Genomic DNA, 13,692 nt, shown 5'->3' on the forward strand with positions numbered 1-13,692 from the left:
TAGCTTTCAGAGTCTGTGTTGAAAGATCAGCTGTTATCCTGATTGGCTTACCCCTAAATGTAATCTGCTTCCTTTCTCTTGTAGCTTTTAAAATTCTCTCCTTATTCTGTATGTTGGGCATCTTCATTATAATGTGTCTAGGTGTGGATCTCTTATGATTTTGCACATTCGGCGTCCTGTAGGCTTCTAGGATTTGGGATTCTGTCTCATTCTTCAAGTCTGGGAAGTTTTCTTGTATTATTTCATTGAATAGACTTCTCATTCCTTTGGTTTGGAGCTCTGTACCTTCCTGTATCCCAATGACTCTTAAGTTTGGTCTCTTAATGTTATCCCATATTTCTTGGATGTTCTGCTCATGGTTTCTTAACAGTCTTGCTGAGCTGTCTATGTTCTTTTCCAGTTGAAATACTTTGTCTTCATTGTCTGATGTTCTATCTTCTAAGTGTTCTACTCTGCTGGTAGTATTCTCCATTGAGTTTTTAAGTTGGTTTATTGCTTCCTGCATTTCTAGGATTTCTGTTTGTTTGTTTTTTATAACCTCTATCTCCCTGTATAGTTGATCTTTTGCTTCCTGGATTTGTTTGCGTAATTCGTTGTCGAAGTGATCTTTCATTGTCTGATTTTGCTGTTTAATGTCTTCCTTGATACTCCAGATCATCTGAAGCATGTATATCCTGAATTCTTTATCTGACATTCCATCTGCTGCAGCTGTTACCTCTTCTAAAGTTGCGTTGACCTGCATTGCTTGTGGTCCTTTCTTTCCTTGTCTTTTCATACTGCTTGCGTATCTTTCCTGCAGGTGCGGGCGGCGGCTCTGCTCTCTCCTTATTCCAATTGGGGTGTCGTGGCTACCACGCCGGCAGGTCACTGGGCCTGTTCTGGGAGCTGGCGGCGGCTCTGTTCTGCCCCTACTCCAATTGGGGTGACGAGTGTAACACGCCGGCAGGCCACCGGGCCTGATCCGCCGGTCGGTTGCAGGTTTGCCTACCCTGCAGGCACGGGCGGCGGCTCTACTCTGCCCCTACTCCAAATGGGGTGACGTGTCTGTCGTACCGGCAGGCCACTGGGCCTGTCCCGCTGGTCGGTCGCAGATCTGCCCACCTTTCGGGCACGGGTGGAGGCTCTGCTCTGCCCCTACTCCAATTGGGGTGTCGTGACTACCCCGCCTGCAGGACGCTGGGCCTGTTCCTGGCACGGGCGGCGACTCTGCTCTGCCACTACTCCAATTAGGGTGGTGCTTGTACCACACCGGCAGGCTCCTGGGCCTGATCCGCCGGTCTGTTGTAGGTCTGCCTACCTTGGAGGCGCGGGCGTCGGATCTGCCCTGCCCCTCCTACCACGCCTGCGGACCCCTGGGCCTGATCTGCAGGTTGATCACTGGTCTGCTCACCCTGCGGGCACGGGTGGTGGTTCCGCTCCGCCCCCACTCCAATTGGGGTCACGTGACCACCACACCGGCAGGGCCTGATCCGGGCGTGGGAGAAGGATCTGCTCTGCCCCTACTCCAGTTGGGGTGACGTGTGTACCACACTGGCAGGCCACTGGGCCTGACCTGCCAGGCTGTCACAGGTCTGTTTACCTTGCAAGCGTGGGCGGCGGCTCTGCCCTGCCCCTCCTACCACGCCCGTGTACCACTGGGTCGCGGGTCTGCCCACTTTGCGGGCACGGGTGGCGGCTCCGCTCCGGCCCCTCTCCAATTGGGGTCATGCGGTCACCACGCTGGCGAGCCGCTGGGCCTGTTCCGGGCGCTGGCGGCGGCCCGGCTCCTCCCCTCTGGCTCGACGACAAATTGAGGAGACTCGGGTGTCTGTGCCTCACCCCCCCTACCAGGAGACCAACTGTTTCTGTCGCCACTGGTATTGATGAAGTTCTCTCCTCTGCCGCTTTCTGATGACATCAGATCTCTGCCATGTTGGTATCCTATGCGAATGGTAGCATTTCGTTCCCCTTGCCGGGCAACCAAAGCAACGGGTGAGTCCTGACCGGCCCTCAGCAGGACCCGGACCGAGAAGCAGTTTCCGCGGGCTCCTAGCCCTGGGCCAGGGCAGTTCCGGGAGCCGGAACTCGGCCGCTTAGTGCTTGGTGTATGCTCTGATAGGAGCAGGGTCCAAGAAGCAGCCTCCGCAGGCTCCCCAGCCCTGGGCCAGGGCGGTTCCGGGAGCCGGAACTCGGCCGCCCCGCGCTCGGTGTTCGCTCCGATAAGAGCAGGTTCTAAGAAGCACCCAGGCACTGAGCCCGAGCAATCTGTCTGCAAGCCGCAGGCGAATGGCAGCCTGAAATTACCTGTTCTATGGCTGAATGAGCTGCGGTCAGTCGAAAACAGGGATGGTGACGTCAGCTTTCCAACATGGTGGCCGCTGGCCTCCTCTGTGGTCTGACCGGTGTGGAGAACCGAGATGGACCGCTTCCTTCCCCCGTCTCGAACCCAGAATTCAGCCCTGAGTACAGTGCTTACATGGCTGGCAGAAACTGCAGCGCTGTATCCCTGCGTCGCTATCTTTTGCATAGATTTTTGAAACTAGATTAAGAAAAGAAGATGTATAAAAATATTTTTGTTCCATTATTGTCATTGTTGTTTTGTGGAAATGAAAGTTCTGAAATATACTTTGGTTTTTTCATTTTTAATTTTTTGAAACACACTCTATTTTTTATTATTCTTAATTAACACATACAAATGGCACATGGGGTAGAGTGTGATAGTTCAACACCTGCATACTGTATGTACTGATCAAATAGGGTATTTGGAATTTCCACCTTATTATTTCTGTGGAGCCTTCTTTCAAGCTCCTTTGTTCTAGTTCTTCATAAAATATATAACAGGCTATTGTGAACTATAGTTACCCCACCATGCCATGGAACACTAGAACTGCTACTGTGTTTTGGTAATCATTATCCAATCTCCTTCCATTTTCTCTTCCCTTCATCCCTGTTTTAGTGAGCTTTTTTTGCTACTGCAACTAAAAGATCTGACCAGAACAATTGTAGAGGAGAACAGGTTTATTCAGGGGCTCACAGTTTTAGAGGTCTTAGTCCATAGAATGACAGCTCCATTCCTCAGGGCTCAAGGTGAAGCAGAACATCATGGTGGAAGAGTGTGGCAGAGGGAATCAGTTCACACGTTGATCAGAAAGCAGAGAGACAGACTCCACTCGCCAGATACAAAATATGTACTCCATAGCCATGCCTCCAAAGAACCACTTCCTCCAGCCACACCACACCTGCTGCCAGTTACCACTCAGTTAATCACATCAGGGATCAATCCACTGATTAAATTAAGGCTATAGCCCAATCATTTCTCCTCCAAACCTTCTTGCATTGTCTTACACATGAGCTTTTGGGGGACACCACATCTAAACCATAACAACTCTCCTGAGAATCTAGTAATCAGTTCTATATTCAGATCAACTTTTTTCAGCTTCCACATGAGAGAACATGCAGTGTTTGTCTTTCTTTTGGGGGCTTATTTCATTAAATATTATATTCTCCAATTACATTTTGATGTGAATGACAGGATTTCATTGTTTATGACTGAATAATATTTCATTGTGTTTATATATCACATTTTCTTTATCCATTTATCCCTCAATGGACACCTAGACTGATTCCATATCCTAGGTATTATGAATAGTGCTACAACAAACATGAGAGTGTAAATATCTCTTTGATATGTTGATTTCATTTCCTTTGGATATTTACACCAAAGTGGAAAGTTGGATCAAACAATAGATCTATTTTTTTGAGGAAACTTCATATTGTTCTCTATAATGGTTGTTTTAATTTACATTTCCGCCAGTGATGCATAAGAGTTCCCTTTTCTTCACCAGACTTCTTATTGTCTTTTCCATAATAGTCATTCTGAGGTGAGATGATCTCTCATTGTGCTTTTGATTCACTTTTCCCTGATATGTAATAATTATGAGCATTGTTTTCACGTTTGTTGGTCATTTGTATTTCTTCTTGGAAGAAATATTTCTTTTCAGATCATGTGCCTATTTTTTTAATTGGACTATTCATTATTATTGAGTTTTTTGAGTTCATTATATATTCTAGATGTTAATCCTGTTTCAGATGAATAGTTTGCAAGGATTTTCTTGCATTCTGAAATTCTCTTTTTGCTCTGTTGATTGTTTCCTTTGTTGTGCAGAAGACTCTCTGTTTGATGTAGTCTCATTTCCCTACTTTTGATTTTGTTGCCTGTAGTTTTGGAACACTTAAAAAAAATCCTAACATGACTGCCTGAACTTCTAATGGTTGTACCTTCTGATTTCTATCCCAAAGGGAACTGGAGACTCACAGTCTCACAGGGGATGCTCATGCAAAGGGAAAGAGAGGTAACATGACAGGACAATCCTTTAGGAAGTGACCCACTTGGAGAGATGAAAGACCCCTGAGCATCATTATGCTGTAGAGGCATTTCACACATACAAAAAAGTCAGAACAAGACCACTGACTACAGCAACCACCAATGGCCAACTCAGTACTTACCCAATGCCTAACAAGTAAGCCCAGATAGCACCTGCCATTACCAACCCTCAATTTTAATGTGGGCCAAATAGTGAGTTTTGACTTTAAAAACCTCAACTCTTTTTCTTCCCAGAGTCTTACCTTCCAAAGCCTGCCCTCCCTGCTGAAAAGAATTTCTTTCATAGCAGGAGAACTTCTACTCATCACTCAGTTCTTAGGCTGGTTTTGTTTATATATTTACTTTACATTTTTAAATTTGTTCTAATTAGTTATACATGACAGCAGAATGCATTTTTAAATTAGCAGGAAGCCTGATCACCTGACTCTGCAAGATTTTCAGTATAACTCTGTTAGTTTGGGGGTAACTTGTATATTTAGGGTTGATTTCATAATTCTCCACCTCTACTTGAGTGTGAACTAAAAGGCCTTTCCCCTCATACCTTGTCAAGCAATCAAGAGGTCCTTGAGCAGCAGTGTGGTTGAGGACAGAGCCATGACATGCGACTGCAGTTATTAGATTCACACACCACACTTCCATAAATTCCTCCAGTAGGGAGACAATGAGTCAAAAAGAGTTGGAATTTATTACTCATGCAGAGCACAGGCAGGATCAGCACGTTGTCATTTCCCTGCATCCCTAGTCCCACAGGTGACACTGAATCAGAGGGGACAGATAATAAATGACGCAGTTGGTAGGTCGCTCTATTCTAACACATTGTCAAATGAATGGACTTGCACAGAAGGCTGTAGTTTAACTCTAAGAGGGCAAGATCAAAAGTCCTGTGTTCAACTGAAACTGAAGAGGTGAATGAGAAATGGCCTTGTGGTGATCTCCCATATGATAGGCAGGTAGAGGAGAAACCACTGTGGTGTGTCTTTGCCAGGCTGCTTGTTGCTTCTTGAAGAACTGCAGGGCATCTTGACAAGACTCAGGTTGCACTACAGTCAAATCCTGCCCCATGTGCAATCCATGTAGATGTGGTCTGTAGAGAGTCAGGCCAGATTGTCAGGAAGCTGCAGCAGAGCTGCTCCCCTATACATCTCTTTCAGCTCCCCAAATTTGGGAAGTTTTGATTATCCTGGACATTAAAGGATACTGGCCACATAGGGGAGTGCAGACAGGCTAAGAAAAATCTTTAATCGTGAGAGAATGTAAATTTCACAATATGACCCATGACATTTTCAGGACATCCTCAGGCCAACTTATGATGCTAAATATTCCACACTGTGGGAAAGGATGGTCACAGGGTAACTGCTTCTCAAAGATGATTCTACCCCTCTCCCTGTAGTCTCCCTATATCCTGCCCCTTCATTTCAAGTCCCTCTTATCTCCTTCAACATAATGCCTCAATCAATATCCTCCCCAGATGGCAGCCTGGATGATCCAGATTTAATATGTGGGGATCATGAATGTCCCTCCTACTTTTTGGATCATACATCTATTATGCTGACTATGTTGATTTTTTGGCCATTCTTCCTTCTCTTAACAAAGGTTTACTCTTGGAAAACTAGAGCATTGGCTTTCAAAATTATTGCTTCTGATGTGGGCTTCGAGAATATTCCAGCAGTAAAGAAACAAATGTTGACTTTCTTTCCATTTATACTCTTTCTATTAAACAACAAAACAAAACAAAACAAAAAAACACCCTATCCTTCTTCAAGCAAAGTGAATTTCTGACTGAAGAAGAGAAAAAACCATGGTAGTATGAAAAAGGAAAGTGAACACATTCTCTTTTGTAAAGGAAAATCTGAAGTCAAGAAATATGAGTCTCACTTTAAAAAAAAAACAGCTTTAATTAAAAGTAAACAGTGAAACAATCATGTAGATTTTTTGTTTATCCAAGTGCAATGCTGTATATTTTTACCCTTATATCTTTAAAATGCTCATTAACTTGATTTGTTGTTTGGAGAATAAAAGTTCCTATGTAAATTAAATTTTATTATTTTCTTTTCTTTCTCAAGAGGCTTCTCTCCTTAATTTTATGACTCCCAAGATCCAAGAAGATAAGATCTTCATCAACATGTATAGAATTTGCATTATCCCATTTTAAAATACAAATTCAAACCTCAATATTTTATTTGAGGGTCAACAAACTTTCTCTGTAAAAAAAAATTTGACAAACTTTTTTGTAAAGGACCAGATAGTAAATATTGTTGATTTTGCAGGCTATAGGCTATCTGTTCTCTGTCAAAATTACTCAGCTCTGTCACTGTACTGAAAGCATCCATAGACAATGAGCAGATTGGGCACAACTGTATTCTAATAAAACTTTATTTGCAAAAACAGGTGATTTGGCCCACTGGCTATAGTTTATTGACCCTCCTTTTTTAGATGATTGCATAAAACCAGTCATAAACTATAAAGAATTGATTATTCAAAAAATAACTCTTGTTAATCACTTAGAATGTAAATAAATTGGACAAATGCATTTTCTTCTTCTTTCTTTCTTTTTAACTTGAGGCTTTGTTCATTGTTCTTCGTTGTTTTAGAACTCAGTACAATTTCTGGTGTTTTTAATAGAAATCTGTGGATTATCTTCTTTCTATAGTTGTTTTATTCAATGCTTTGACATTTCCTGGACCTAAACACAGCAAGATATATTATCTTTGATGAATAATATTCAAATAAATATACATATATTTATTTAAAACTGAGAGTGGGAGAGGAGAGAGAGGGAGGGAGGGGAGCTCTGTCACAACTATACTTTGAAATTCTGTAATAAGATTATTAGGTATATCTCACTACTTACTCAGCTGAAGAAAAGCTTGCGCTTGATACTAGCTATGGGAGAGTCATGTAAAATCAACAACACAACAAGAATAATTATTCATGTTATAGAATGAACTCTCATCAGACACAGCATACAAAACATTGTTAAGAATAGTTTACAGTGAATGCTCAGTACCTGTGTTGCTCCTAGGAATGTGTTGGGCACACTCTATTCTGCAAAAGTTGCTGCAGCATTATCTTCCATTCTACAAGCTATTGTGCAATGTGATTTTTTCACTTTCCATCAGGGTGTGGAGCCCATTTCTGTACCTTTTTCATTCTGACTGCTTTGGCCAACATTCTGAGAGTGTCCTCCACAGCAGATGGAGCCCACAGAAATGTCCTGGCAATCTCTGCTTTCTGCTTTTGAGACCTAGGACTCACAAAGTAGAAGGAGAGAATTTCCTAATAAAGAACAGAATAATGAAAAGTAATTAGTATGGAATATAAATCCAGCTAATGAGTTTTCAGTCCATTGAATATTTTATGTCCTGAGCCATTATGTAGGAAGTCCAGCCATTCTGCTGGAGAGAGCAGTCATATGCAAAAACACAGAGGCGCCATCTTGGATATACAGCTGGGTCAAGTTTTCAGATGACTCCTCACCATACCTCTCTGAGAGATCCCAACGGAGAATTTCATAGAGGAGCCATGTCAATTCATATAACCTGGAGAGAAAATAACAATTTGGTGTTTCTAACTACTAAATTTTGAGGTGATATGCTAAATAGCAATAAGTAACTGATTAGAACAGGAACTGACAAGCATAGAGAAAACCTGAGTTCATGAGAATCAAGAAAGTAATGAAAGGAAATATAAAATAAAATGGCAGAATACAGCTAAATATGAAGTAAAAAGTTAAAAATTGAGGAGACTAGATATGCCCTAATTTAGTAAGAAAGTATTAATATGTGTCCAATACAATGAATAACTCACTGGTAAATGTGTTCTGTCTCCTGTGGAGAAGATTCTGGTCCTGAAAAAGAAAACGCAACCTCTGAAAAATACTATTTTGAGAATGAGAGATATTTTCCCCTTGAGGTCACACAACAAAGTCTTGCAGTCACTTCCAGCAATGTCACCATGTTCTGAAGGAAAAGGCTGGTATCATTATAATTACATTTTAACTACATCCTCTAAATTACATTTTAAGGTGTAATAAAACTTCTTTCTAATATAAAAATAAAGGCAAATTATGTTGACATGTCCTCTCTGCTAGTAATAGCCAATGGGTAAACAAGTAGCCTTAGAGTTTCCTGCTGTCCTGTGACCCTCCACAGTTCTGGATCTAGTTGAAATTTTTATGTATTTCTCAGAGAAAAAAGTAATAACTAAAAATAAAAATAATTTTGGGGTAAATGAGAAAGTTGGTAGTAGGTGATGTTTTAGAAAAAGTGACCTTTTTCTATCACATGAATGAATATATTTAAAACATGATGTGAGATTAGATAAAATTGTTTTGTTGTTTTTACATAACTCTGGTCTTTACCTTTGGTTGTTGGATTGCAAAACTCTTCATTACACAAAATCATTTAGTACATTTTTTTTTTTGAGTTTTACAGTTTGAACTTAACAAGGGGAAAGTTTCAAGGGGCCAAAAGCTAAATCTTTATTTCACAGAAATTTAGCAAATGATTGCTCTTCTAACTTTTTTCTGCAGTGTCTTCTCTGCAAACTTCTAGACAAAATAGGGTCTTGCCTTTTTTTTTGCCTTCGTCAATTATAGGTTCTAAATTTAAGCCTCAAGTTTAATTCTTTTTAGCTTTGAATTCATTTTAGCCTTAAGAGCATGTATATTTAGCTCCTGCCTGTATATTACTTGGTAGGACTAGAAGCTAAGTCAGTTTTTCTTCTCTCTTAAAATTCTATGAAATTTTCTCTTCCTGGAACACATGTTTTTCTAGATCAGAATTAGATATTTCCCATCACTTAAGTGAAGGGGAAATATTTCCCCCACACTCATACTCAAATTTTTTTGAAAGAAAGGGAAACACATTTGAGATATATCTGAAAACAGCTTTAATATTCTAGCAATGAAAAACCCATAAATATTTTAGAAGGCTATATCAGATATGAAGCAAAAGCCAGGTGGCTACTCTTTACCCCGGATCATTCAAAATATACAATTAATGTTACAAAAATGAAAAAGATTAAAACAACATGATCTGTCAATTGTTTTAGAGATTGCTAAATTATTCACTGGTCTTACGGAATACTTGAAATTCAAGATGAATATTCTTGTGCTTTCACATCTGTCTACTGTTTATATGACTATATTTCTGTTCAGTCTCAAAGTTGACTGAACATTCTCATTCGTTGTGTTTCTTTCCTTGGCTTTGATTTTCTTGTTAGCTTTTTCCCTTATCACCTGAATCTTTAGCACTTTGGTGAAATTATAGGCACAAATATTTATTATGTCTAGAGAAATAGACCACCCCACCATGTTCTCTTATACATCAGCCATATTATTTCTCTCAATATTTTACTGACTTTACTCTTACATAAAGTACTTTATGGAAGAAGACATGTAATCAACAGAGGACAGAAAGGAGATATGGAAGACATATCCATCACCTGAATACCCGATTATTATTAATGATGGGAAGAGTGGGTGGGATGCGTAGTTATCTATCCTTTAATTATACAAGTAGGCACTGGGCTAACTAAGCACCTTGTAGAGCTGGTTAATTTAATGTTTATGCTGTATAGTACGATGGTTTTAAAGCTTTGTTTTGGCATCAAATTGTCTGGTTGCAATTTCTGTCTTTTCTTCTTTATGAGTATGTGACCCTAAGAAAGTCTCTTAAGAGAATTTTGTCTCATTGCTAAAGTAAGTATAATAACAATAATACCTACATCACAAAGTTGTTATGAGGGTAAAATGAATTAATGTAAAAACACAGAGAACAATGCTTGCATCATAGTAATAATGAAAATTTAGCTCATTTATGATCCCTATATTTAGTTAGAGAAATTGAGGCAAAGTGAAGTTCAATTTAGTTAAGAAATTTACCACATAAACACTTAGTAAAATCAGGATTTGAACTCATATCTGTTTGAGTTTGGCTTCAAAACTCCTAGAATTAAATGCCTTCATTTTAAATGGTAGTATTCAAATATTCTAAAATTCAAGGTTGGATCATTGTGGCTCCAGGTCAATAGCTCAAACTCTAGCCTTGGCAGGTGTTTGAAAAAGCAGCCCAGGATACTCATAAGATGCAGAATTTGGTATGGCAGAAAAGTGGGATTTGACCTTAACTACAAAAGGTATCCTTTTCTAAGCCTAAAGCACCCAAGGTCTATTTTTGTTGCTGTTATTTTTTTTGTCTATTTGGGGAGCTGGGAGAAATTGGAGCTTATACTTAAATCTCATATCTCATTTTTAAAATGCATTTAACTATAGATAGTTCTTATCACAAACTATAGGCTAAATAATTTTCACACATTTTTTCATACATATTTTCACATATAATTTCAATGTAAAAACCCCATGGATTGTTATATTTTTAGACTGAATGGAACCCCCTTAACTATCACAATTATGAATTTGGCAGCCAGTGTGGACAATAGAGATGAATAGGCAATAATTATGAATGGCTTACTCTAATATGGGTATGCTACTTGTTTCATTAAGAAATTCAGTACTCTTGGGCTAGGGTTATAATTCAGTGGTAGGGCACCTATTTAGCAAGAGCAAGGCCCTGAATTTGATCCCTAATACTGCCAAATAAAAAGAAATCCCTAAATTGACCATTGTATAACATTCATGAACAATTCTAAACTCACAATATTTCCTTCAAATCTATCTTCTCTGCATATTTTCCCAGATCAGTATAAAGCAACTTAATTCTTCTAGTTGCAGGTCACTAACACAGATGTCATCCTGATTCTTGATTTTCTCTCACAGCCTTTATCTAGTATACCAGCAGTCTTACTGGCTTGCCTTTCAAAATATACTCTGAATACGTCCACTTACATCATCCTTCTGCCACACTCTGGTTCAAGTCCCATCAGCTCTTTTTGGGATCATCATGAGAGTTTTAAGGATGCTATCTCTGCCCTTTTCCTAATCCAGTCACTCCTTAAGTCAATTCTCCATTCAAAACCTCTAGAGGATTTCTTTCTCATTCAGGGTAAAGTCCAAAGTCTTGTGATGACATTCAGGCCCCATATCATCTGCCACCTAATGCCTTTCTGACTTCATTTGCTGCTATTCTCCTTGCTCAGTTCCTCTAGCCAAATTGGCCTCTTCTGTAGAACAAGCCAGCAGGCTCTTGTCACTGAAGCTCTGTTGTTCCTATTCCTCCTGCTTGGAATGTTCTTCTTATAGATAGTCCTGTGGCTACAGATGTCTTAATCTGTTCATGCTGCTATAACAAAATACTACAGACTGTGTTATTTATAAAGAGAAGATATTTATTTCTAACAGTTCTGGGGACTGGAAAGTTCAAGGTCAAAGTTCTGCAAGTTCAGTATCTGATGAGGTTTTGTTTTATCTGCTTCCAAGATGGTCCCTTGTGACTTCACCCTTCAGAGATGATAAATTCTGCATTCTTACATGGCAGAAAGGTGAAAGGGCAAAATTGGCCTAGTTAATTCCCTCCAGCTCTTTTATTAAGTTGCTAATCCCATTAATGAACATTCTACCCCCATGACTTAATCAAATCTTAAAGACTCTATGGGTTTTAGAGGGACACATGCATTCAAACCATAGCAAAGTCTTTACCCAAAAGTTGCCTTCTCAATAAGGTGTTTCCAAAAATCTATCTAGATTTCAACCTAGAGTCCTCAATCTTAATGCTTGTTATCCCTGCAGTACGTTTTATACTTAGACTTCATCTATGTCATTATCTAACATAAAATGGTTTACTGGTTTATTTATTTATCTTATTTATTACTGTATTCTCTACTGAGTCATTAAGTTCCATGAAAACAAGAATTATTTTGTCCATTTTGCTCACTATTATTTCCTCAATGGGTGCCACATAGTAGGCACTCAAAACATCTTTGTTAATGTTTCTGAATTTCATTCAGATAAAATTGAGGTTAGAGACTTTTTTATGAAAAGATAACAAAAAATTCGCATCTATAAACTTTTTAGTTTATAAATATTTTCTATCTATAAACTTGTTAGGTATTCTGTCCTAATAGTTTTTAAATCAATTCTAATTATCTGACAACATGATATTCAAACTGAGGTATTTATATTTTCTGTTTATTCCACTTTCTGGAACATTTGATAGCAGCTTTCTACCACAAAAACATTTTTAGATTAAAATTACTTTGCCCCCTGTGGTTATCTGTGGGCACTGGTAACAAATTGTTTGCTAGTGCAAAGTGGGCCAGTGCTGATTGGACACTGGGAATTCTAACAAACTTTAAATTTCAGCAAAATGCTCAGAGACTGCTAATCTGCAGAAGAAACCAGGTTTTCTGAAGGTAAAACATACCAGGTAATTTGGTTCTCTCAATGTTCTTGGTAGCAAATAGCTTTATATCATAGCTGTTTACATTTTCAAGATGCTTGGCACTCTGATCAAATTACTGCTTTTGAAAGTAAATGCAAATTGAAGTTATTCTCTACAATTTGCACAACTGAGTAGTATTCAGTGCTTTATTTTATAACATAAGAAGTGTGTTACTAAGCTATAGAAATCACCAACTAATCACCAAATTGATGGTTTGGTATTAGCTTCTTCTTTGATTTGACTATCAGCATAATCAAGATTCACAGTAACACAAAGACTTAAATTCTACTCTATTCCTCTGTGAATTTGGTTGTATCCTTTACAAACCAGAATAAAGAAAATCTGATCATGTTTATGTTTTCAAATATTGTCTGTGCTGATATTTCTACTGTTCAGCATTGCTTTTTGGTAACTGATTTATATTGTCTGGATATATAAAATATTTGAAGAAATAAATTTTAGTTTGAAGTAATTCCTTAGAATTATATTAGTTTGGAAGAGAATAGTCTAAAACTTCAGAATATATTCAATAATTTTGTTTACTTCTACAAATAAATTTTTGCTTTGAAATGTTTAAAGATTAGAAGAATATTTATATATTACTTTTCTCATTTAAAAGTGTTTTATCCCAACTAATCACAAAGAATGAAATATTATTTTCATATTGGTTGCTATATGTCTATGTATAATTAGTAAAATATTTAATGCTCATGAAAATCAACAAATTGTTAGTCCAAAGATATGCTGACAATATATATGTTTTTCAATCTAATGGCTACTTACGAGGGCTCACTAGAGTCTGTCAATATATTTGCCAAAGTATAAATGCGTATTTTTACCCATAACTGTGTTTTAAACATTACATTATTGAGTCTGATATATAATTTGTCATTAAGTCAATTATGTGTAGATACTTCTGTAATAAGATTAAAGAATAGAGACTTATTTAAGGTGGCACATATACTGACTAAGAACACTGTCTCTATAGCT

The sequence above is a fragment of the Marmota flaviventris genome, chromosome 7 (assembly GCF_047511675.1).
Source record: "Marmota flaviventris isolate mMarFla1 chromosome 7, mMarFla1.hap1, whole genome shotgun sequence".
Taxonomy (NCBI): domain Eukaryota; kingdom Metazoa; phylum Chordata; class Mammalia; order Rodentia; family Sciuridae; genus Marmota; species Marmota flaviventris.